At 33.4% G+C, this 27,416-nt stretch overlaps 1 protein-coding gene and 1 pseudogene across 5 annotated transcripts in view; both read right to left on the bottom strand.

Annotated features, from left to right (window-relative positions):
* Positions 1-27,416, bottom strand: part of GRID2 (glutamate ionotropic receptor delta type subunit 2) — a 1,431,476-nt gene that overhangs the window by 1,033,664 nt on the left and 370,396 nt on the right. The window lies entirely within an intron of this gene.
* LOC113926002 lies at positions 16,785-16,953 on the bottom strand (annotated as a pseudogene).

Raw genomic sequence — 27,416 nt, 5'->3', positions numbered from 1 at the left:
CACCTGGGTGGCTCAGGAGGTTAAGGGTCTGCCTTTGACTCAGGTCATGATCCCAGGGTCCTGGGATCAAGCCCTCTCTCTGTCAGGCCCCCTGCTTGCAGGGAGTCTACTTCTCCCTCTGCCCCTCTCCCTGCATGTGCCTGGGCTCACTCTCTCTGTCTCTGTCTCTCTCAAATAAATATAATCTTTAAAAAAAATGATTGAAATGCACTAAATGAAGACAAAGACTTGTCTGAATTTTACATAAACAAAAATACTGAGAATATTCTATTTTGCTAAAGACCTGATAGATAGGTCTTATTACACTGCAATATTACACTGACTGGAATTAAATACAGAACAGTGGAGATATAACCATACTATTCCTGTTAAACATAGCTTAGCCATAACTGAGTATGAGTGTATGACGTGAAAGAGGATTGAATGTAAACATGACTATACAGTCATGAAGTGCTTACATGAGTTATCACTTATAGCTTACTCTATAAATGGTATTCTCAGTAACTTAATTTGTTACATTTTAAGACCTTAATTTTTTTAATGTATTTTTAATGGGTAGACACTTATCCCTGATAAAATCACACATACCTATGATTCCTTTCTTTTGGGACTGCCCTGAAGTCTACCTAAAAAAATTACTATCTACTCACTTCTACATACTTGATCATACTTAAAAAATAGACCATACTTAAGAAGTTGAATTATTTTAATATTGACGTCCTTTTAAAATGAGGATTTGTATCACAAAATTTACTTTTTTTCACTTTATGATTCTACAGTACAAATTGCACATATTAATATTCATACAGAATCTGCCTTTATCATGGTGTAAGAGCTAGAAGTCATAAATGGTTGCTTCCTACACATTAAAATGCCTATTTTTTGTTTAATCATATGAAAACACTACAGAAATATTTTAAATAAAAACTAGGAGTTTCTCACCTGGACATTGGTTTTGTCTGCCTGGAATGTTCTCTGCCTCTCCCCTCCCCATCTCTTGTTTTGCCAAGGCAAACGTTCTTTAGAAATTTTCCTGAATCATTCTATACTATAGTGATGTCTTCCTTCTATAAAATTTGTCACATACAATTCAATATCTGTAATTACACTATCTTTGCAAGAGGTGATCCATTGGCCTTGCTGGGAAAAAAGTTTATTAGGTTTTATAAGCCAGGTCAAGGTTTAGGATAATAATGAATTATGCATAATTACATTCCCCAGGAATTGCTGTCTAGTATGGAGAGAAAAGCAAATATTTGGGAGCAGTACTCTAAATGGACACAATCTTAAGTACCTGTCTGTTGTTAATGAGACACATACTATCATGCCTGGTAATGATATTCAATGGAAAAGATGAAATGGGTGAGAAATCATGAGGATATTCATTTGCCAGTTCCTGGGACACAACTCAACACTTTCACTCTTTTTCTTTTTTTAGAAATATAGTAGTTTCCTACTGCTGCTGTACTATAAAAAAAATCTACAAATTTAATGCCCTAAGAGAACACTTATGTTATGGTTCTATAGTTCAGAAGCCCAAAATGGTCTTATGGGGTTAAAATCAAGGTATCTACAGGGCTGTGTTTCTTCTGGAGGTTCTAGGACATAATTCATGTCCTTTTCCAACTTCTAGAGACTTCTCACATTCCTTAGCTCACAGTCCCTTCCATCTTCAAAACCAACACTCCAACTTCTGCATCCATTGTCCTCTCCTCTGATTCTAACTATTTTGACCCTCTTTTTAAATTATAAGAACACGGTGGTTAAATTCAGATAATCTAGGATAACCTCTCAATTTTAATATCCTTAACTTAATTACATCTGCAAAGTCACTTTTGCTGTGTAAATTAATACATAGGCAGGCTCCAGTGATTAGGGAGTGGATATATTATTCTGCTTAACACATGAAACTTCCTTCATTTGCAGCCAGTCCAATGCTAGGACTTTTAAGTTACAAAGTATTTCTTTCTGACTTTTAAATTTATAAATATGGTTGTTCTGTTTTCAAGTGATTTCAAGATACAAACTGACAACAGCTTCACTGGTAATTGATTGAGAAAAAGTATATCAAGTGAGCTAAGCAACAGACATCGGAACCCATCTGAAAGATGGTTCATGATGAAGAGAGGGCAAAAGGCATATAACATCCCTGAGGTACTAGTAACCCCTAACAACAAAAGCAGGGGAAAAACAAATGGTCAACTAATAAAGATTGCAGGACATGAAACTCCACTATAGTTTGTAACAGTCTTAATGATTTACAAGAAAAATACAATCTTAATAATAGTCAGACCTCGGGCGCCTGGGTGGCTCAGTTCGTTAAGCAACTGCCTTCCACTCAGGTCATGATCCTGGAGTCCCAGGATCGAGTCCCACATCGGGCTCCCTGCTCCGCGGGGAGTCTGCTTTTTCCCTCTGATCCTCTTCCCTCTCGGGCTCTCTGGCTCTCATTCTCTCTCTCTCAAATAAATAAATAAAATCTTTAAAAAAAAAATAATAGACCTCCAGGAACCTACAGACAGTAGTTTATAAGATTTCCATTTGATTGAAATTAGAAACCTGGGGGGCTCAGATGGTTAAGCATCTGCCTTTGGCTTGGGTCATGATCCCAGGGTCCTGGGATCGAGTCCCGCATCAGGCTCCCTGCTCAGTGCAGAGCCTGCTTCTCCTTCTCCCTCTGCCATTCCCTCTGCTTGTGCTCTTCTATCTCTCTGTCAAATAAATAAATAAAATCTTTTAAAAAAAAGAAATTAGAAACCATAAATGGCCTTCCATGAATGTGCTATGAATTGGTAAAGCAATGTTTTCTCTTTCTTGACCCTTGATATAGATCAGATACTTCACCTTCTGACAGAAATACACATATACACATACAGAAGAGAGACAGACAGAGATAGAGAGAAAAGTAAAAGAGTGGTTATTCTGACTTCCTCTGTGAGTATGTCTCTGTTTAAAACCAATCCCATAGGTAGAACAGGTCACAACTTTTCTCAGATTCTGTGTTATAAATAAGATTCTGATGTATGCCAGTTACTGTACGTGGCCTTCCAGCTATAAGTCTGGCAGTGGGACGGGTGCACAGCAAACACACAGGCACATGAAACAACATCAAAAAGATATGGGCTTTATCTATAAACAGCTTATAGTTTTGTGGGGAGAAAGAATGCAAATACATATGTAAAAGCTGCACATAAAGGAGTATCACTATGGTCCTAATAATTCTTAAAGGGGACAGAACCTCAACAACCATTCAAAATCTTGGTTAAAAGGCTGAAAATGTTTTCATGTGTCTGTTAGCCATTTGTATGTCTTCTTTGGAGAAGTGTCTGTTCATGTCTTGTGCCCATTTTTTGACTGTATGTGGAACATAAGCAATAGCATGAAGGACAATAGAGGAAGGGAGGGAAATCTGAAGGGGGAGAAATCTGAGAAGGAGATGAACCATGAGAGACTATGGTCCCTGGGGAAACAAACTGAGGGTTTCAGAGGGGAGTGGGTTGGGGGGAGGGGGTAACAGGGTGATGGGTATTAAGGAGGGCATGTGTTGTGATGAGCACTGGGTGTTATACGTAACTAATGAATCATTGAACACTACATCAAAAACTAATGATGTACTTACTATACAGTGGCTAATGGAACATAATAAAAAAAAGGCTGAAAATTAAGCAGTCATATCAAAGTCTATAATAATGTCTAGAATAAATATACAGAGAACAACATTCATGTACCACTAACAATAAAATTCAGCCTAAGATCTCCAGGCTAAGACAATAGTAGTCCCTGACTCTAGTGTCACATTTATCACTCTGCTATGAAACATCTGTTTTCACGTCAATTGTTTATTTACTTAGGACTTTTTTGAAGGCAGAGAATTGTCATTTATATCATTATAACTCTACCAAGTATTATGTGTGGACATAGTGCACATTCAATAATAGATTGGTAGAGAAAATAATGAGCAACTATATTCTACAGGTTTGAATCAGTAGTCATACAATTTAAAGTCTGTTTTAAACTTATTCTTTGAAATTAAGCATATATGTAAACATAAAATGACAGAGTGATAAAAGATTTATACTCACAATTGCCATTTTCAAAATTTGCTCCTGTTTTTGAAGTTATTTGCACATTTAAAGTGAAGAGGATGAGGTGCTGACTACAATATACTAAAAATTGCTGATTTCATGTATTTCATTGTAAATTGTATTCTATTGAATCCTTTCAAAGAAGCCCTCTCAACTTCTCTCACTTTCCCCATTTTTACTAATTTTTTCCCTGCTCTATTCAAAGGGACAAGACAATATACTCTAAGAATTTCTAGGACAGTGCTTTAAAAATTTACAAATAATAAAATATATTTCTATTATTACTTTATTTCTGTGCTTCCAAACACTCCTTTCAATTAATGAAATTGTGGTTACCAAATAATCAAGTTGAAATATAACTATTAATGTCTTTATAAAACTAGCCACCAAAATAATTGCTCCATTGGGAATAAAAGCATTTATCTAGAGTCTCCTATTTATTATTATGCTTTTTCAAGAGAACAAAGGTGTATAAGAAAAATCAGCTTTCCTAGTTATTTTCTTTAATTATTCAAGATTAGTAGAAGAAAATTACATAGATTCCTACTCAGATTAATACCAAAAAGCACTGTATCAAATTGCAACTTGAAGATGAGTGTATGTATACATCACATAGAAAAGATACATTAAAATACATGTATCATTCCTATTTTTTTCATCCAACTTCTATGCTTTTTTTGAATACAGTATAGTAAGGATTTTTCCTAGGTTGCAAGATACAGAGTAGATAGAAAGCTTTTGCTAATTATGAACACAGAGAATTATTTACCAAAAAAAAAAAAAAGAAAAGGCTGAGTAAGTTTTCCCAAAGTTGCTTGAACAAAACAAAAAACAAAACAAAACAAAAAACCTATGAGAGCATTTCTTCTCTAAGTGTTTTGTTTTAGTATCTAAATTCAAAAGCTTTTATTCACTTCAAGTTGTATTAAAAGTAAACAAAACAACAATAGATACTTCCTTTTATTGGGATTTATTCTCAGAGCAAAGCTAGGCTATCCAATTACACATCATCTAAAATTTTAAGTAGTACATAAGTTATAATCCCTAAAATTGGAATTAGTATTTTTCTACTTGCATTCTACATCTCCTCCAATTTTCACTGAATTCAATGATAAAAATGCCATCATTCTATTTTTGCATAATATATTAGTATTCAAACCCACCTTTTTTACTTAGTGCAATTTTTGATAGATAGATGAGCTAGGTTCTGAATAATTTACTATCTGCTGCAAGGATCTGAAATAACAGCTTTGTACTCTGATTTAATTGACTGTTTATTCACTTGCACCAACCAAAACCAAGGCTCATCTCTATTGGCACCTTAAGATTACAGAAACATCATTAATGAACTCGGGAACATTTTCTTCTGTTCTGCTAAAAGACCCTGTGTTATTATTACTTTAGACTTATTTTACACCCATCACGGAAATAGCTTAGCACCTTTTCTAAAGACACACCTTAACTCGCTCAGCATGAACTAAGTAAAACTGTCTTCAAATCTGTTTAAAAGAAAATGATTTATATATAAAGAAAAGTATAAGAACATAACGTAAATTCATAAAGAAAGTAGTAACAACATGAAGATAAAATTAACTCCATTAAATTCTATTAATTTTTGTGTGCTTAATCTAAGTCAAAGATGAATCCAATAAAGTGTCATTCATAGTGGGGGACAAATCAATGCAACTTTATATTACCATTCAGTGGGTGGGTACCAATATAACTTTTCCTGTGGAGAGAAAAAAATAAGCTCCCTTTAAAAATAGCTGAGATCACAATTACTATGACAATTTTGCTTCCCACCTCTTTTGTGTAGTAGTTTATGCTTATAATCAATAGATGAAATGGAGTGTTGTAGAATGTAAACATTTTTGAGGAGTATATTATCCCAGGTACTATTGAAAGACAGAAAAAAAAATAAAAAGGAAAACCTTTAGTAGGAAATAAAAATTGGAGTTCTATGCAGTATTTTTTTCTCCAAAGTTGGATTTCTCAAAATCCTTTTTCCAATTTAATCCTTTTAAAAAAATCTTTTACTAAACTCAAGGATACTTTAGCAACTATTAGTAGACCTAACAAATATCCTCTTATGCTCATCTTAAAGTGGCATAAATGATTACCCATATTATTATTTCCAAGCTTCAATATTACAATAAATTCTAAAGAATAAGAGTATTGTTTTATTGTTGTTGTTGTTGTTTTGAGGTTTTAGTATATTGGAAATCCAAAATAACAAGAGGAGTCAAATGGTATTAAAACCCTTTATAAAGGGTCTTATTCATTTTGGGTTTTTTGCTTTATATATTATAATATTAAGCAGTATCTGGCAAATGAAAATTCTGAGATCATATTTCAAGAATGAATAGTGTTACTGTTTTGACCTTGCACTGATTATTAGCAGGTAAACTAGCTTACTTTTGTTTTCTATAGTAGATAAAGTCTATTAGCATTTTCCAAAAGGCGTCTTGTGGTCAAATAAGTTTGGAAAATATTAACATACACATCAAACTTCTGGAAATTCTGAACTTTTGAAATCCTATACATTTTAGCCCATTATGCAAAGAATACTGCAGTAAATGCAAAAACTAAACAAATGGAAACGTATCTCTTATCCTGCAAAGGTGCTTTGCAAAATGTTATCTAAGTCACCCAATCAGTACTCAAACGAATATCAACCAAAATCAGGGAATCAATAGTAAAAGTATAAGTGAACCCTAACAGATAATGCCCCAAGAAGAAATTCCTTTAATAGATTTTCTCAATATAGTTATATTGGGAATATATTACATTCAGCACTTTTCTGAGTGTTCTGAGGATATAGGTATAGTACATGGTTTGGAACTTACTAAAGAAATGAAAATTATGTGTCTAAGTGCCTGGTGAAGGCATTTTCTTAAATTTCTGTAAGTCGGGAACAGCAAAGTTCAATATGTCAAAGGATGAATCATGGAGAAAGGTAGTCCTTAATTTATACTACCTGAATTTAGGTAGTCTAGAAGGTGAATAATATAAGTAAGTAGCCCTGAAGAGGGCTCCCAATGATCTTTGTCTCCTGGTATTCACATCTTTGTGTATTTCACTCCACTTGAATATGGGCTGGACTTACTGATTAATGTCCAATAAATAAAAACAACATAAAAGATGGACAGTCACTTCCAAAATTAGGACTATGGATTTTGTCATGGTATGTTCTTCTGTTTGGTCTCCCTTTCTCTTGTATTCCTCACCTGAGGGAAGTCAACTCTGATTCTGAGGCAGTCCCCCTTCGACAGGTTCACATGGTAAGGGACTGAGGTTTCTCCACAACCACTTGAGTAAGCTTAGAAGTCGGTAACTCCTTCAATCCCTTATCAAGCTTTCTGATGAAACCACTTGACTGCAACCTCATGAGAAACTTTGAGCCAGAGGCACCCTGCCAAGCTGCTCCTGGTTCCTGGACAACCAGAATTGGTGATATAATAAATACTTGTTGTTTCAAGCTGCTAAATTTGGGGTAATTTGTCATTCATCAACAGAAGAGTAAAACAGGTGAAAATGTGTTAAGTAGGTGACTGGAAAGTTGTAAGACACTCAATCACATCACACTCTGAACCAAAAATATTCCATGGCTCTCATTACCAAAGATTTGTGTGATCTGTCCCAAGTTGTCTTTCTAGTCTCATATAACTCCACTTCCCTGTCTATGTCTCCTAATCACCAACCAAATCAGAGCAGTTTGAACTCCTTGAATATGTTCCATACCTCCTTGCTTCTTTCTGGGTTTTTGCTCATCTGTTGCTCTTTCCCTCTCCCACAAATCATATTTAATCTCTAGAGGTGAATAATATAAGTAAGCAACTTATACTGGTATATTGTAAAGGGTCTTCAAGTCACGAGGAGCTAGTTCTAGATGGATCACTGAGTCTAAATTGCTTTACTTGTAAAATGGGGATACTAATGAATAATCATCAATGACTTTGTAAAATAAATATTGGAATGAATGCAAAAAGGTAAGAATTGTGCCTGGTACAAAGTAGTTCTTTTATAAATAATTTTTTTTTCCCCTTCCTCTATCAGTCACCCCAGTCCCAGTTGGAATTCATATTATTTTTCCATTCATGTTCACATAGCAATTTGTACAAATTTATATAAATGTGTAGATATATCACAATGTTACTAGTGTATCACTAATGTGACATATACAACACATACATACCAACATACCACATACATACCTTTAATACATAGTTGTGGTACGTGTCTTGTTTATAGGCTTACTAAGTATTGAGTTTCTTGAAGACACAGTTATCTTGTAGAAAATTTTATACCCATTTTTTTTCAGCATCATTCTCTATATGTAGTAGTAATAAAACAATTGTTATAATTGTTTGTTGAGTCAAATAGATTCATAGGAAAAACTGATTCGATAGATAATACGAGAGTAAATGTTGGAGGGTCTTGAATAACAAGATGATTTGGATTTGAGGTCAGAGATGATAGGTTATTTTGAAGAGGAGTTGCTTAGAGAAATAGCTTTTTATACAAGTTAATCTGGCCAACGGTGCAGAAATACTGAAAAGTTAGATTCTAGAGGATAGCTAAACCGAAGGATATCAGTAAGCTAGGATGCAAAATTTTCTGGCAGGCACTTGAAAGAAACAGTATTATGCTTATTATCCAGGGATCAAAATTCAGTTGACTTAAGATGTTTGTTATAGCTCACATAAAGTAGCAGCCTTTCTGTTCCTGGAGGGTTTTTGTATTGTTTGCTTATTTGTTTAACAGCAAGTCATTTAGCATCAATTCATATTGAGATTTATTCAGTTAGCAAAGAAACCCAGAAACAAATTACAACTCCATTTTGTAAACCGAAATACTTTTATTGTTATACAAACTTTTTTATTGTTGTTGTTTTGTTTGGATGGTCTATGATTTAGCATTTAGTAAGTATGTGATAAATACTGATAACTAGATATCTGTATCTATAAACAAACACATAAATTAAGCTTTAGTAATAAAAGAAACTTAACTAAAAATTTGGTAATTAGATATATTATTGAATAACTAGATAACTGAGAATATTATTACTTAAAAGATTGGGAGCCTACATTTTCTTATAAAAATGAAGGAAATTTTTATTTATTAAGACAATGCTAATTTATTTTATTTTTTCCTCAATGAGTCCAAAGAACTCCAAGTCTGAATTATGATCAACATTTTTACTGAAGAAACCTGAGAAATCAAACTTGCAACTTCATAGACTGACTGTCTAGAATCAATACTCAGTGATCCCAGACAAGAGCAACAATTTTTTTTTTTCTTAAGTAAACTCTACACCACACAAGGGACACAAATTCAGGACCCTGTGATCAAGAGTCCCATGCTCCACTGAATGAGCCAGCCAGGTGCCCCATGGAGTAACAAAATTATCTCACTAGAGTCAAATCCATTTTATGGTAGGTAGAATTGATTTTCAATCCGAGTCCTTATTAGCTTAACCAATATGGATTAACTGCTTTAGCAACTTAACAAAAGAAAGGCCCCCGACTCAATCTACTTGTTTTCATAAATTGCTTTGTAATTACAAAAATTAATTTTGTTCAACTGCATCCAACATACCTTTTTTTTTTTCATTTGAGCCTCAAAATATATTAGAAATACTTTTTTGGTATCATAAGTTCCAAATAATTTTTAAATTATTATATTCTGTACATTCAGATACATATATCAGCATAACAATATATTTTTTTTAATTTTACATTTCTTTTATATCAATGTGTAAAGCAAAGAAAAAAATAATTGAATTGAAAATTCTACTGTATATAATTCTGAAAAATCAGATTGCTTCCCTGAACAGATACTGTAGGAAAATGGTTTTCAGTATCTTACTGAAATACTACTTGACAGTTATTAAGTATCAAAAAGTACTATAGAACACACCATAAACTCAAAGGGTATTTACTGTTGCTGGTAATATTAAGCTGAAGATAGATCACATCTCGGACAAGAATAGAAAAGAATAGTACATTTAATTTGCCTGGGATATTGAAAAGTCAGATGTGAGTTGATTATACACACAGGTAGAACCCTTCAAAATTGCTGATATTTAACCCCTTTTCACCTACAAATAAGAGTTTTAGATGTGTTCTCAATCATTGAATGAGATTCATTATTCTTTAGCTCCCTTCCTGATTTCCTAACCTATTCATCAATCGCTATACCAACCAAGAAGCTAATCAAACAAGGATTATTGTACCAATTTCTTACATTTTAAGTCATTCTGTGAGCCATGGTTTTTCAGGATAATTTCCATTTTCCCTATAGTCTTTTATTATTTCTTTCATTCAACAAACATTTTCTGGTGTAGTTACTAAGCTCCAAGCATTATGAGGTGTTCAGCATATAACTGAAAACTAAAACAGACATGATTCCTTCTTTTTAGGATTATACATTCTATTGAGATATAGGTCTACCATGTTCCATCTAACTACTTATTGTCTAAATAGGCACTGTCTTTTCCCACTTATATATCTTTACTTAAATCTTTCTTTGTAAAATATTTTCACCCTTGTCTCCTTTTATTCTAATACTATTCATATCTGCAGGACAAATGAAGTATTCTGCTTATTCCAAAACATTATTTGATCCTCCTCTCAGAAATGATCTTAACTTTTAGAGGGAAAAAAGATAAAAGGGAGAAGTTACTTATATTTATTGAGCTCTACCATGTGCCAAGAATTATACCAGATAAACCACATATATAATTTCATTTAATCTTTATTACATTGTCATCCTCATTTGTGTGATCAAAAGTAATCTAAAAGTACATAAGTGGAATTAAAGCTAGAATTCAGATTCTAATCTGCTCAATATGAAGTTAGTTCTTTATCCACCAAAGCTATCTATCTGAACTGCTATAGCATTCCGGTTTGTTCCTTTTTTTTTTTTTTTAATTTCTTGTACCACATGTGCCTTATATTACAGATAATTACATTCTTCTTACTTTACTTACAGTAGGTGCTAATAAAAACTTTTTTAATAAAGAAAAAAATGGGTCACTATGCTTGAAATGCAGTTATTATTTGTGCTGAATTCTCAATAAGAAAATTAGGAAAGTAATTCACTCCTTCTACTTATTTTTTTAAGATTTTATTTATTTATTTTTGAGAGAGAGAGAGAACAAGCAGGGGGAGAGGCAAAGGGAGAAGCAGGCTCCCTGCTGAGCGAGCCAGATGCAGGACTGGATCCCAGGACCCTGAGATCATGACCTGAGCTGAAGGCAGATGCTTAACCAACTAAGCCACCAAGGTGCCCCTCTTTTACTTATTTCCAAAGTAATATTGCTAAAATGGAATTTTGGTCAAATCCCTACCCTGGCATAATGACCACTACAATTTAGGGAATACATTATAGGGAGTCAAATGACTGCCAGGAATCTGGTCTGAAAATGTGGGTATATAATGCTTGCAATCCCCAGCACGTAACTCTAGGAAGAGGAAGAGAATATGAGGCATGCTAATGAGTTCAGTTTTGATCTGTTGAGTTTGATGTCTGTGAATGGGTATGTCCAACAGAGATGGGTTTCTGGGCATGGAGTTCAGTAAAGAGCACTTGGCTGGAGAAACAGGTTTGTTAATCAAATAATATTTTCTATTTTATTTTAAACTTTAATAATTATTTTGATTCACATATAAATTAATACAATTATTTTTATTTCTAAATACAAATATAATTAAATTATTTCTAAAAATTATTCTCAGCATTTTTGAATAATCCCTTTCTTCATTTATTTACAATAAAGCACTATCATTCAATAAATGCCAATGTATACTAATGTCTGTTTTAGGATGAGCATGCCTTCTATAGCATTTTGAAAAGAAGTAGTGCAGTCAATAATAATAATAGTGAGCTTAACCATGCCATTGAAGAGCTTCCTCCAGATGACATCCATACAGTAAAAAACAATCTCTGATAGTTTCCCAACCAGCTGCAACTTCATAAACTCTGCCATCATTTGATACATTTCTGTCTTTTCTACAAGATATAATGACATTTAAATAATTCAGTTAAATCAAGACATATTATGCTTATAGTACTTTTCATAATCTATCTATATTTATAGTACTTTTCTTAATCTATCTATATTTAGCCACACTGTAAAAGTACAGAGTGACCTTAGAAATGATTTTTCTCCTTGTGAACTTGTAAGGTTTCTAGGGCTTTCCTCTTTCTGTTATTATCATTCACAAACCACTTCTTTACTAATATATTTGACATCTTTTTTCTTTTGCCAAGGATTAACACCAAGATTTGGTGATTATTTACCTAATCCTTTCCTTTTTTGAAAATCAATATATTCTTTTGTAAGAAGAAAAGGGCAAGACATTCAAACATCAAATGCTAAATCAACCTCTAAGTTTCTTTCAAATCTTGAAATTCTATGCTTCTATAATCCTAGAACATTATAAAATACTACTTTGATATCCATGTCTGCACATGTTTTCATATTCTATAGAAAATAATATCTTTGGGAAAGTAAAAATTATTTAATATATGCTACATTTTCCTCCCTCTTATTTTAGGTTTCAATTTCAACTCTTTCCGTACTAACCTCATTTCTTAGCTCTTTGTAAATAGGCAATATGTAAGTAAAATACAAGTTGAGTAGATCTGTTTTTTCTCTCATCAGTGATCAAGTAGTAAGCCTAGCATTTTGTTTTTCTAGAATACACATAATATAAAACAATTTGTTATACTCAACATTTTTCACTTAGCCCTCTGTCCATGTTTTAGAGTTTTTCTTACCGTTCTTATAATTTATTCTTCATTTTGTGTTTTCTCCCAGTTTTTGTATGTACTGCTATAAAAGCTAACCCTAACAGAACGCTCCATCTCTATACAGCTACATTAGTTTGTCTGTTTGCTTTCTTTCTCATTAAGGAATCTGTGAGGCTATAACAGATTTCATTTTTTAGGGCTTTGAGCATTGAAGCACACCTATCTTTGTCATGAACTTGCTTTGTTCAAAAGATTTTCTTAAATCTAGGGAAGATTTAGACTCTACAAAGCATTCATTTCCTCGGCTTTATGGCACCTGTGATGATATCATCTTCTCCCAAGATTCCTGTCACTTCTACTTTGCCAAATGATGTTTCCTTGATAGAATAAGATCCTGTAAAATAGCAGTCCTTATTCAACACTCTGAAAAGTAAAGCTCTCAGTAAGGCAAATATTATCAGATGATCTGCTTTTAAGTGAATAAGCCTTCAAGTAGATACCCAGATAGTTTATATTTATAGTTTAATCTAACTTGCTTCTTTGCCAATTTAGAATTATATGTTACTATTTTCCTCAGTCCCATTATCATAATTGAAATAAGTAATAAAGAAGTTGGACTCTTTTTCTTCTATCCAGTTTATCTAACCTATTAAGACATCTAAATTCTTGGGCTGCTTGGGTGGGCTCAGTCGGTTGAGCGTCTGCCTTCTGCCCAGGTCATGATCCCAGGGTCCTGGGATGGAGTCCAGCACTGCTTCTCCCTCTGCCTGCCACTCCCCTTGCTCGTGCTTTCTCTCTCTGACAAATAAATATATAAAATCTTTAAAAAAAATAAGATGTCTAAATCCTTATTTTTAATATTAAACACTGGATATAGTTGCAGTCTAACCCCTGGCTTCCGTCGAGCATACCTAGCTAAAAATATAGATTCATGTGAATCTCAGCAAAACAAATTGGAATTTAAATCCTTGTTCTTCAAATTCCATCACTTATTTAAAACTTTTATTCTGAATCAGGAATTTATTAATGAAAGCTAATATTTATATTCACCTACTATTTTAACTACCCGAAGCACTTTATGTTTATTATTAAATGTAATCTTTACAACACTCCTTGATGTCAGTATTATTATTATCCCCATTTTACAGGTAAGAAAACTGAGGCACAAAAGGTTAAGTAACTTGCTCAGGGTCATACAGTTAATTATGGTAGAGGTAGCTCTCACATTTGTGCTCTTGACTATTACAATATACTGCTATAACCAAGGTAATATTGACACAGAAATAGTAAAGTAGCATACAATTTTATATTTGGTGAGTCCATGGGATAGAGGTTGAAAATCCTGTCCCTCAAGAGGCCCTTTACATTTAAGAAGCATAGACTCTGATTGTGGAGTCTGATAGCTACTTTTTTAAATAGGGGGTTAAAATGTCATTCAGGCCTACAACAAGAGTGAGGTAAGACAGGGCAGCAATATGTCAGCCCAGGAGTATTCAGGATCTCCAGAGCTGTAAAAGTGGAGCATCTAACTATGGTGGATAATGGGAGGTAGAGGGTGAGGGAAGGGGAGGGAAAGGTAAAAGAAGAAATTTGCAGCACGAAAATATTCTTTGTACTATATATATATGTATATATATATATATATATGCTGTATGACAACTTGTCTCATCTTGTACAGAGAGCGCACTGACTTTTAAAATATCGTATGGTGTCATATTTTCATGTTTTGTAATTCTACTTCAAAAAGAATGTCTTACAGCACTATGCACCATTATAGTGTCAAATTAATTTTAACTGATGAGCCCTCATATATTTGAAAATGTCTGCTATATTACTGAAGTGAAGTGAGCCCAGTTTGGAAGGGAGAATACATCTAATTCACAGTATGGACAAAGGTAAAAGAGTCCCGATGGGTATTTAATACAGAAAACAATTTATGTTGAATATGCATAATTGCAATTTTAATAGTTATTTTGAATCTACTTATTTAACTGAGTTCACAAACATGATGTAATAAAAGGAAAAGTAATCTACCTTGACTTTAAAGCCTGGGATATAGGTCAGTAATTTTTAAGGGTCTAGTACTAGGACTATGTACGCTCTCCCATATTTTGTACATTAGTAGCACCATGGAAAGTAGACACATCCTGACCACTCATTATGTGAGCAATTTTATTATAATAGACTATAATTCAACAAGAAACAGCATTTCCGAAAGGCTGTTTCTTTTTAAAATACAGAAGTAGCTATTGAATGCCTCAAAGTACAAATTGATTGGATAGTAAAGATAGGAACGGTGGTTTTTAAGTTTCATGAAAAGATACACATTTCTGTCAAGTTTCTGAGCTGTGGGCATAAGATAGATGTTTAAGTGAATGGTTCAAAGAAAACTACCTTTTAAGTTTTATGTGGTTTTTTTTTTTGGTTCTTGTTTATTCTTGTTCAAATGCTGATACATCACAAACTTCTCTTATAACAACATATGCAATTACCAAACACTGTATGACACATGCACAAATTTTAGCTGTTCATCACCAACATTTCAAAATGTGGCTGGTGCAAGATACACAAAATGATTTACTGAAAATTTTCTTAAAGTAAAGGCACTTCAAATTTGCATATTTAAAAAGATTTTAAATTCCAATTTAATCCACACTGTATTAACCTGATTGAGTAAAAGCCAAATTCCTAAAATAATTACAATATGGGTGCCCACTAAGCTTTATTTCCCTTTAAGTTTCAAAAACTGAAAGATATCTTGGGTCAATCTTTAGGGTCTTCTCTATTACCTACAGTATGGCCTTGCTTATAAATATAGTATGGAACCAACCTCAAAAAAAGTACATGTGCCAGGCTAGGCCTTCTATGGAAAAACAGAATAGTAAAATATCATTATTATCGTTAATCACTAATTTAGGAGTTATCTAAATAATTCACAAAATATTTACATTTTGGAAATAATACATGTAGTTTTTACATCTTTTCTATTCTTTTTTCATTATTATGAATGTTCACCTAAGAACTTATCATCATCATCATCATCAGTTCCTTATGTGACAACTTGGAAACAGTATTGTATTAAGTTATATTTTCTTTTAATCTAGTGATATTGGTGTTAAAACTTGATCATTAATTGTACTTCATGTTTTGTAAATTGTTTATGTCATTTGTCACATAAATAATTAGGGCTCTCTTAATTTTCTTGAAAGGAACTGTAATGTCTGGAGCAAGGCAGCAGTTCAATGGAAATACGTGAAGGAATGAACTGTGTGATTTTATAGGTTAATTTGTTTTAATTAGCTATTATTTAATAAAATGCTATTTTCTTATAGTTCAATCGATCAATCAAATATATTTTCCTTTAATGACATTCTATATTAATTTTAAGATGGCTATATCCAAGGCTTTCAAGGAACACATTTGATCCAAAATGTATTAATTGCTATCAAAAAATTGTGCTTCATTTATTTTACATAGAGACACACTGTTTACTTTAAAATTCATTAATTGAACAATATCTAACAAATCATCAAGGTCCATATGGTGCTTTCAATTAAATGAGTTACTGTTTTAAATATGCTTTATATGTCATTACACACCACTTTACTCACCTTGACAGGCACCTGTCAGCCTCTCTTCTGTTCTATATACCTACCTATAGTATGTAAGATAATTTATTTCCTGTCATTATTGTTTAACATTTCTTTGCTCTACTGCCAAGGATTTCTGGCTTGAAGTCTTCATTTTGCTTTTGAAATACAAGTGGCCTTAGGGCACAGGAAGAGGCTGCCTGCTTTTCCCCAGCTTTGCATATGTATTGCCTTAAAAGAGTCTCAGCACAGATAGTCTGTGAGGATTCTAAGGCCATTTTCAAATATCCTTAAAGAGGGAAGACAGATGGCTATTCTACCGCTCCTCTCCTTCTCTTTACCCTCTCCCCTTCATACCATCATGCATTCAACAATTGCTTATTAAGTGACGACTGTGTTCCAAACACTGTGCCAGATGCCCGAGCCACAATGGAAGAGCATCCTGTGAGGGGTTTTCAATTGGCAATAATCACGCCTCGGATAAAACCTCATTGGCTACAATACTGCCCCTGAGCAAAGCTCCTGTGAGGAGTTTTAAGAGCCAAGTCACGGGCCAACCTAGCACAAAAGTAGTAAAAAAACATATGATTTGTCCTATCTCTTCAATTTCACTTTTGCTCTGGATATATAGATTGCTATGCTGATACTGCTATCACAGGCTATAATGGAAAGTAATAACGATATGTAATAATAAGATACAATGAGATGCAAAACTCTCAACTTCTCCCCGACCTGCATCATGACTCTCAGACTATCTTAAATTTTTAAGTGAATAAATATTGACAACATAAAATTGTTTTCTCTGAGGCAATTATGGATGAACTGACCCAATATGTATAATGGGTTTACTCATAAGAGCAAACCACTGAAGCAGCTCCCTGTATGACTGTGCTTCATTTATTTTACATAATTGCATTGTCATGCAATGTAAATCAATATCCTATGTTATCTGCTATTACATAAATCAAATCTGTAGCTATATAAAACAGCTAACTGTTTTAACAGTTAACATATATCCTATGTCAGACAACATAGGATGATGCCAACACTGTTATTTATTTATTTATTTATTTAAGTAATCTCTACACTCAACATGGGGCTCAAACTTACTACCTTGAGATCAAGAGTCATATGCTTTTCCAACTGAGCTAGACAGGCACCCCAATGCCAATGCCCTTTTAAATACCAAATTAAGCACAGAGATAGGCAAACAAGCTTTCATTTATAACAGACTGTGGAAATAAATGATCATGAAAATGATCATTCAGTGAATAAAAAGAGTGAGAGAAGGAAGTGAGGGCCTTGTATCATCAAAGCATTCAATTTTCCTTTATAATATGCTATTCAAATTTAGCATTCAATGTCTTATTTCATGATTACAACATCTCAAAGCCTTTGAAGGCAGGGCACATGGCCATCATAGCGCCAGGCAGCTTTGCATTAATGCACAGTATTCCTGCTAATAATATCATGGGCACGTCAAAACTCAAAACTTCCTCTGTCTTGTCCTTTTCAGTAAGGGAACTGACTAAAAGAATAAAAGTCTTTGTAGAAGGTCAAAGGGTAAGATAGAAGTAATTGAGGGATCTAATTTTCGTGGAACAATCTTAAAAACCATTATTGGATTTTTGACTAGTGAAAGAAAATGTGTTGCATTCATTTAGTGAATTCAAATGTGACTCAATCCACTAATGTGAAAATGCAGAGTTATGACCTACTCACCCATGCTAATGACTGTCATTTACATGTGTTTGCCACTTTAATAGGGAATAAATGGTTGAAGATTTTATAAAGGATTCATTTGATTCTGCTAAGATGTCTAATGACAGAAAACATCTCAAGTAGAAAACTATTAAAAGATTTCATTTTGTACCAGTTTCCACAAAGATGCATTTCTTTCTCAATATCTATTACCTAGATTAACAGAAGCTGAGAAAAGTTAACTGTTTTATATAGCTACAAATCTGATTTATTATGGTTTTAGTAGACTAGCCAAGAACAAATTTCTGGTAGGTTACCTTAAAATAATTTTTCCATGGATCTAAATGTATATATTTTTCTTGGTTTCAGTCCACTCACAAACATAAGTCTTGATAAAAGCTGAAATATCTGCCATCCCCTGTATATAGGAATATTTGACTCTTATTATTCCTATATAGATAACATAAAGAAAAAACCACAGAATTGTAAACACCCTACCTAAAATTTTTCAGAAAAGGTAAAGTCAAAGGCAAATCCAAAATATCATCAATAATTCAACTCTGGGTTTAAATTTTCAGTATTCCACTATCCCTGAATGATCCCACACAAAATATATCTCAAATATTTAAAATTTGTAATATTCAAATGAAATAATATATGGTTATCATGTGAATCTAAACAATATTTATACACATTAACTAAAGAAACAACACACGTTATATGATTATATAATACCAACCCATTATTATGATATATTTACATGTTTATTTAACATATTAACACAGTAAATAAAATAATGGGAGAGTGATGTAACACTATGGCTAGATCAATAAATGCAGTGAAGTATTATTTAAAAGATTTATTTGTAAATAAATGATACTCAACCTTCTTCCTAAGACAGAGTCTCAAATATATTTCAAGATTTAATATTTTATAATCCATATATGGATATGGTGAAATGCTTATGTGCTGAATTTGGCTATAATTATATAAAACTATGATTGTTTATATAAAGGATAATAAATATCAAATTGTAAGTTACTATGTTATCAACTGGTAACATTGCTAAGGTTGCATAAATGCAAATTTTTAGAAATAATAATGTCAACAAAGCATGCCAGTTTAATAATTTATAGGAAGAATAAAACTTTTAAAATTGTTCATTAAATGATATATAACCTTAATAATATTTAACAGAAATACTAATGTGGAATATAACTAAATGAAAGAAGTATTTTCAAAGATGACCTTAAAAAATAACCATCTATAAATATAAAATCCATATACCAATTATTAATAAGTTTAGTGTTGTAGGCTGAATTCTAAAATGTCCCCATGACCTCCTGTTCCCCTATTATTTTTCCTATGACTATGTTATCTTAGATGGCAAAAGACATTCTACAGATGTGATCAAGATTACTAATTATCTGAATTTAACACAAAGAGATTAGTGGGGCTGACCTAAGCTAATCACATGAACAATTTAAAAGCAAAGGTTCCTCTGGCTGGTAGTAGAATTCAGACATCTAAAGCATAAGAAGAACGTGATGAGTTTATCCACTCCTGAAATGGAGGAGGTCACTGGGCAAGGACCTGAAAATAGCCCACAGGATGAGAATAGTTTTTAGTTGACCATAAGCAAGAAACCGGGACCTCTTCCTTCCATTGCAGGAGAGGATTCTGCAAACATACTGAAGGAGCTTGGAAGCAGTATTTTACCTAGTCATGCCTACAGATCAAGATGCAACGAGACAATACCTTGATTTCAGCTTTATAGGATTCTGAGCAGAAGACCTTGCTGAAACATGCTAGTTAAATTGGGTAGGTGCTTAGTAGGCTTAGTTTATTTAGCAAAAAAAAATGAATTTCCATTAGCATGTCTCTAAAGGGCCTGAATATGTTCTTCATTTATTTTTCTTTATTTTAAGATATTATTTATTCATTCGAGAGAGGAGAGTAAAAGAGGGAGTACAGGAGAGGGAGCACAAATGGAGGGGGAGGGACAGAGAGATGGAGTGGCGGGTTCCCTGAGGAGCTGGGAGCCAGACTCAGCACTTGATCTCAGGACCCTACAATCATAACCTGAGCTGAAGGAAAGTGTTTAACCAACTGAGTAACCCAGGCGCCCCACGTTCTTCATTTTAAATTTTTAATTATGGCATGTCTTTACCTATGCCATCACCCTAAAATAACATTGTATTTATAAACAGTAAAAAGCATAAATGATAAATGTTATACCAAATTATAAATACAGAAGGTCCTTGACTTTTGATGATTCGACTTAATGATTTTCCTACTTCAGGGTGAGGTGATATATATTCAGTAAAAACCATACTCTGAATTTTAAATTTTGATATTTTCATGGACCAGCAATATGTAGTACAATATACTTTTATGATGCTGGGCAGTGGCAGTGAGCCATAAGACCTAGTTAGCCATGTAGTCAGGAGAGTAAACAACCAATACACTTACAACCCTTCTGTGTCCATACAACTATTCTGCTCTTCACTTTCAGTACAGTATTCAATAAATTACATACAATATTCAACACTTGATTACAAACTAGGCTTTGTGTTAGATGATCTTGCCCAACTGTAGGCTACTATATGTGTTCTGAAGACATTTAAGGTAGTTGAGGCTAAACTATGAGTACAGTAGGTTAGGATCAATAAATGCATTTTCACTTACCGTATTTTCAATTTACAATGGGTTTATCAAGACATAATTCTATCATAAATTGAGGAATATCTGTAGTCATAAACTATAATAGTGGGATTACCACTCAATATTGATTTTTTGAATTTTCAGGGAAAATGCAATTATAGAAGACATGTTAAAAAATCACAAATAGGGCGCCTGGGTGGCTCAGTTAGTTAAGCGACTGCCTTCGGCTCAGGTCATGGTCCTGGAGTCCGGGGATCGAGTCCCACATTGGGCTCCCTGCTCAGCAGGGAGTCTGCTTCTCCCTCTGACCCTCTTCCCTCTTGTGCTATCTCTCATTCTCTCTCTCTCAAATAAATAAAATCTTTAAAAAAAATAAAAAAATCACAAATAATGATAACTACTCCTACACATAATCCTACAGAATCATCTTCATATCACCAATACAAAGCACAAAGTAGATCATTTTTAAGCATTTACTGAAAAAAAATAATGATTTTTTTCACTATACTTAATATTTATTATTAACGCTTATTGAGTGCCTTCTATGTGTCCAGTACTGCTTTACCCATCCTTTCTCATTTATTCATTTATCAGTTGGGATTTGGCTATTCTGCATGTGAGAGAAAATACAAAATAAATAAGATAGAATTTTATTTTTCTCTATCATAGAAGAAGTCTGATGGAGGGCTATAATAATGGTCTATGGTATACAAGGACTCAGGTTCCCACTCTTCTTGTGATCCATCAACCTCAGCATATAATTCTAGCTCAGGACCCAAGAAACATCAGACATCAAATCATGTTGCACAAAACATTTCTCTCTTAAGAGACATTGACAAGTACCAAGTTTTATGGCAATAATTACTTACACAGAACTCTGAGAAATGTAAATTGTATTTCCGGTATACAACCAAGATTCAGGGATTCTACTACTAAAGAAGAAATGGAGAACTAATATTGTGATAGTCTCCCTCACATTTCTTATAAAAAATATGAGATAGATATAATATTCTGCATATGAGAAAACTGACAGAGAAATTATCTTTCACAAGTTCATAATACTTTGTGGGAGTTAGATACACTAAGGCTGCCCAACTCCAGAGTACCACTACATGAAGTATAGCCTATGAAGTACTGGCATACAAACAGGACACTACCAGCCCACCAGGAGATAAACACAAAAATGGAATTATCTGCATTACTGGAACACCGAGGCAAATGAATTTTTATTTTAAAAAAGCATCTGTCCTTGACTGATTGAATGAGGAAACTGAATCTTTAAGAGATATTTAAGAAGTATTGTTCTACTTTTTAATTTTTTTTTTGAAGTAACTTTACCTCCAACATAGGGCTTGAACTCACGACCCCAAGGTCCAGAGTTACATGCTATAACACCTGAGCCAGCCAGGCACCCCCAAGAAATACTATTTTAAATTCTGCAACCTAATCCTTATAATGACTTGCTGGATATTATATTATTATATTCAGTCTCTATTTAAAACTATACCAAATATATTTTGAGTTTACAAGTAAAATGGAATTAAAATCTGGCCTTAATAATCAAACAAGTTTTCCTGCTGTAAGAGTGGGCATTAAAACATGGGAATATTTTCTGGAGTCAGAACATTTCTTATTTCACAGGTTATCAAAGTATCAAGTATCTCTGCCCAACTAAATGCTCACCAGACCCTCCATCCACATTGTAATAACCAAAAATTACCCGACAGATTGCCAAAATGCTCCAGAGGGCAGTATCCTTCTCACAGCAAATCACTAGTGTAAGTATATAAATCACACATACATTAGCACAAACTTTACTTGATAATGCCTGTCCATACACACGAAATTTATTAAAATGACAAACAGTATTTGTTAATCACAATTTTAAATAGAAAATTGTAATAAAATACAGTTAAGTAAGCTTTCCTACTATCATTATACTTAAACTGTTACCATTTCTTAAAATAATTCTTGCATTTACAACCATAGCTAATAAGAAAACTCATCTTGAAACTTAATGTATAAAACGTCCTGAAATGAATACTTGGCTTTGATTCTGACTGTGGAATTTCAGAGGACTGTAAAGGTTTATTATTGCCCCCCAAATATATGATAGACCCCATTTTTCACAGGCTTTGATTTTGAGTCACATGTTTAGAACCCCATCAAAACCTTGACATTTTTAGAACTGCCCCTTCACTTCAGGCAACAAGCCAAGCAGGCTGATGAGGTGTCTAGACGATCATACCCCATTTGTCACTAACATTTCACTCTAATAATGAAAATGCTGGAGTTCAGAGACCTAGAGACACATTTTTGATAGACTTCCTGAACAATTAATTGAACTATCCAAACCCAAGGTCCTAGTCTTTGAGATTTTTATTACCTGGAACTCTGCTGGGAAAGTGATACAGAAGGACAAAGACGATCCAATAAGATCCCGTAATAAGTTACTGACAACATTCTAATACAGACAATAGAGAAACCAACTTTGAGTCTCTTCCAGATTGCTGTGCTGGGTAGAAATAAGCTCACTGAAAATGTAATCGCTGAAGGCAGTTGTGGGAAAGTACCTTTATGAAATAGGTAAATCAAATTTCCTTGGGCAACCAGAGGGAAGAATAGACAAGAAAAGTGTCATTGACTTTTCCTGGTCCATTCTGCATTCTTTTATTTTTAATGTTGAATTAAACAAACTTAATATATATTGGGATATGGGGGCTGGAATGGGAAACTGATTAGAAATTCTAGAGTAAAAAAGATATGGCTAATATAATCACCACTGAAATGGGGTGACAAATCCTTACCTTTCAGGGCTAATGAGGTTTCCCAACCTCTATGCTCTTAGAGCAGGAGAAAAATTCTCCTTTCTGATGTACAGAAAATCATCTTAAGAAGTAAAAATAAAAGGTACTTGATTAATAGAAAATGTTAAGACATTACAATTTTAATTCTACATATTCTACAAATGCTACCTATATCAAGTTAGGTGAGTAAACACTTGCAACATTCACAGAGTAAAACTGTGATACTCCATGGTTCAAGAGTGAAGCCAACTAACACCAGTTTTGGAATTAATATGTTCCAGTGTATCAAAAGAAATTCTAGTTCGCCTGAACGTAGGTCTTCAATGCAGGTCTATTTTGTTCACTCATATTTCCTAAGTGCTTTCAACAATGCTCGCTAGGCTCTCAGTAAATATTTGTTGAAAAAATAAATATGAACATGAATGAATTGCCTTTATCATAAGTCTGATAATATACAAGTATTGATTAACTTGAGGGGGACGATAACTGTTGAAAATAAACTAGTTATTCCACTTATTTTTCAGGCTTCATTGATGAAATATTTCTTTCTTTTGTTTAGAATAATATATTCAAGGTAAAATTAAGTATAAAAAATTAATTTTATTAGAAAATGCTCTCATTATGTGGTATACTTTCTTACTTTGCTCCTAATTGTTTAGGCCTTGCTGTTTGCCTGAGCAACATGTTATCACTACCTGCTAACATTTCTTTAAAGGAAAATTAAGTAATACTTAAGGATCACCTCCCATGTCCAAGATACTTTGAACTTTTTATTTTAAAATGTTCACAACAGCTGGGTGGGCATCAATGGAATTTTACAGAAGAAATAATTAATATATAGAAATAGGTGACACTTGGAGTTTATATTCAGGTATATCTGAAAACCACTTGTCATCTCCACTCTTACCATATTATAGATACAGTAGGGTGCACAGACAGAGCAAGAGAGAGAGAGGAAAGCAAGCTTCCAGTGTAGACTGTGCCAAGTCCACACAATCCTGTATCTTCCTATACAACCACTATTATCCATTCCCATTACTATACTTTTCAAAGACAGAGACTGGGAAATCTTTCCCTTAAATTATTATGTGAAATAAAGGACACAGACTATACCAAATGGAGATATGTGGTCCCCTTGGTATTTTTTTCATGCAATGTATAAAGAAAGTTATTCTTTTTTACAAAACAAAATCGCAAATGATGAATTTAGAATAACTCAAAATAACCCATAACATCTAGAGAATAAATCAAAATTGTTCATGTGAGTCTTTTCCCTAAACTCATCTAGTCTTAGATCATTCAAATTATATTCTTTTTTTAATACCACAAATATTTATGAGGTTCTGGATCAGGGTCAGGCACTCAGGTTCTAGGCATAGAAGAATGCGTAAGTCAGTATTGATGTCTTTTATTTTTGTTTCCACGTCTTCACTAATAGAGAAACAGATCAAAGTAAAGGAAGAGTGCTAGATGCCTAGTTATTTGTTTGAAGCTATTTAGAAGAAAGTAGCTAATTAACATTCTATAGGAATCATTTTTAATTAATTATTATTTACTACCATTAGCTATCAACCAAGGAAAACATCATATATTAGGCAGTGTACTAAGTGCTTGACATGCATTATTTAATGTAATCTTCACAAAATTTTTATGACATATATATATATTCTTTTCATTTTATACGTGAAAAGGCTGAGAGACAGGATCACACAGCTACTAACTGTACATCTGGTTCTTTAACCCGTGTTCATGTTCTCCAAAGCCCATTCTCCTCCTGGGCTACGAGGAGCACAAAAGAGTTCTTTAAAGGCAGTTCCTTCATCATAGAATAAAACTTCTCTAAAACTTTAAAAGTCCAAATTCCTTTTGGCTTCTTTAAAGTTAGTATTTTCCAATCAGAACTATGTTCTTTCTCCATGAATTCTTTCCAATTTCTAAGACTTTTATTTCAATAATAGTCCTACTTCTGGGCTTTAATTCACAGTGGTAAGCTCTATCTTTACTTGTCGTTTTCATGTTAAACACAAAAGAAATATATATATCTTTCTCATACTTAGATTGCATTCAATTATGACCCTGTTATTTCTTCTAGGTGACATTTGTTATTGAACCCTCACATATACAATAGTTATTTCCACTTTGATTGCACTTCAAGGCAGTCATCCCTGCTACACTTCATTCTATTCACTTATGGTAATTCTTTTAAAATGGTGAATGCACAGCAATGGCAATTAAAACCAAGTCCAAGTAGTTGGGGACTACTTAAGCAAGCTTAATGGTTGTAGGTCAGTTGAAAAACCATCCACCTGAGAGTGCTAAAGAACTGGAAGATGAACTCTCATAGCAATTAGTATTTTATATATAAGCACTTGTAGGAGAACAGTTGAATTTTAGATGACTAGAAACGACTGTTTCTTACTAATTTTTAAAAGGCACATAAAACACTACTTGGGAATTACAAGCTAGTGACCTACCTACCATGCCAGAAAATTTTCTATGGTGATTTATTAAAAGAAAATTATTTACAGTATATCCTATGTAGAATACCAATAATGAAATGCTATAGGAGGAAACACAAAATTGTTAGAAACTATATATAATTCTATTTTCTATTTGATATTGCTATATTGCAAGAAAATATTCCCTAGCTTTATTATGGAGTGTTGATTTGTTTTTTTTAATATGGCATTTCCTAATACTTCTACCAACAAACTTGTTTCATTTTGTCAGTGGAAATACTAACATCACATATTATAGACAGAATGTTTTTAATAAAATAAGGAGTTGACATTATTATCATGGCTAAATACTCATAGTATTCAACTTGGTTGAGCTAGCAAATCTTGGCTATAATCTGTAATTCACTTCTAATTATTGTTCAGTACAGGCATAGTTATTGGATAGCTTAACAGTATTTACATGTACCTTGTCTTCTTTTAAAATTTGCATTAATGTTAACATCCACTTTGTTTAAATACAGAACTTCTATATTCAATCCCAAATGACATTTATCCAGTGGTTAAGCTTGAAGACTATGAAGTGAGACTCATCAGATAAATATACAAAGCCCTTAGTAGGAACAATGGAAGGGTTCAAAAAAAGTTAGGTTTTTATTATGCATCAGACACCAAGCTAAACCATTTCCACAAATTATCTCACTTAATCCTCACAAGAACCCTAGGGGATTATCTTTATTTTACAGATGAAAAAATTTAAGTCAAAAGAGATTGATTAACCTTTCCAGAGTTAGGTCTAGTAAATGTGAGAGGTATGTACACATAGTGAGACTTCTTAGCACTGTGGTTTTGTTCAAGTTCCTCTACCTGGAATGCACTTCCTTATTAACTAGCTAGATCCTATGAATTTCAAATCACGCCTTGTCCACCATCAGAAAAAATTCCTTAGATTCCTATATTCCCTCTAGGCTGGGTATGTAGTCCCAGGTCTAGAATTTCATAGTGTATATCTTTCTGGTATTACGTTTGCCATACTACATAACTATACATTCCTACAGCACTCTCATCACTAACCTATAACTTCCTTAACAGAAAGGACTGCTCTTACAAAAATGTGTACCTAGTAGGTGCTTAATCATTTTTTTATTATGTTCAATTAGCCAGCATATAGTACATCATTAGTTTATGATGTAGTGTTCAACGATTCATTAGTTGCGTGTTAACACCCAGTGCTCATCACCACACGTGCCCTCCTTAATGTCCATAATGCCCATCACCCGGTTACCCCATCCCCCATCCCCCTCCCTTCTGTAACCCTCAGTTTGTTTCCCAGAGTCCAGAGTCTCTCATGGTTTG

Source organism: Zalophus californianus, chromosome 2 (genome assembly GCF_009762305.2).
Source record: "Zalophus californianus isolate mZalCal1 chromosome 2, mZalCal1.pri.v2, whole genome shotgun sequence".
NCBI lineage: Eukaryota > Metazoa > Chordata > Mammalia > Carnivora > Otariidae > Zalophus > Zalophus californianus.
The sequence above is the reverse complement of the archived record's forward strand: the minus strand, read 5'-3'. Positions and strand labels throughout refer to the sequence as shown.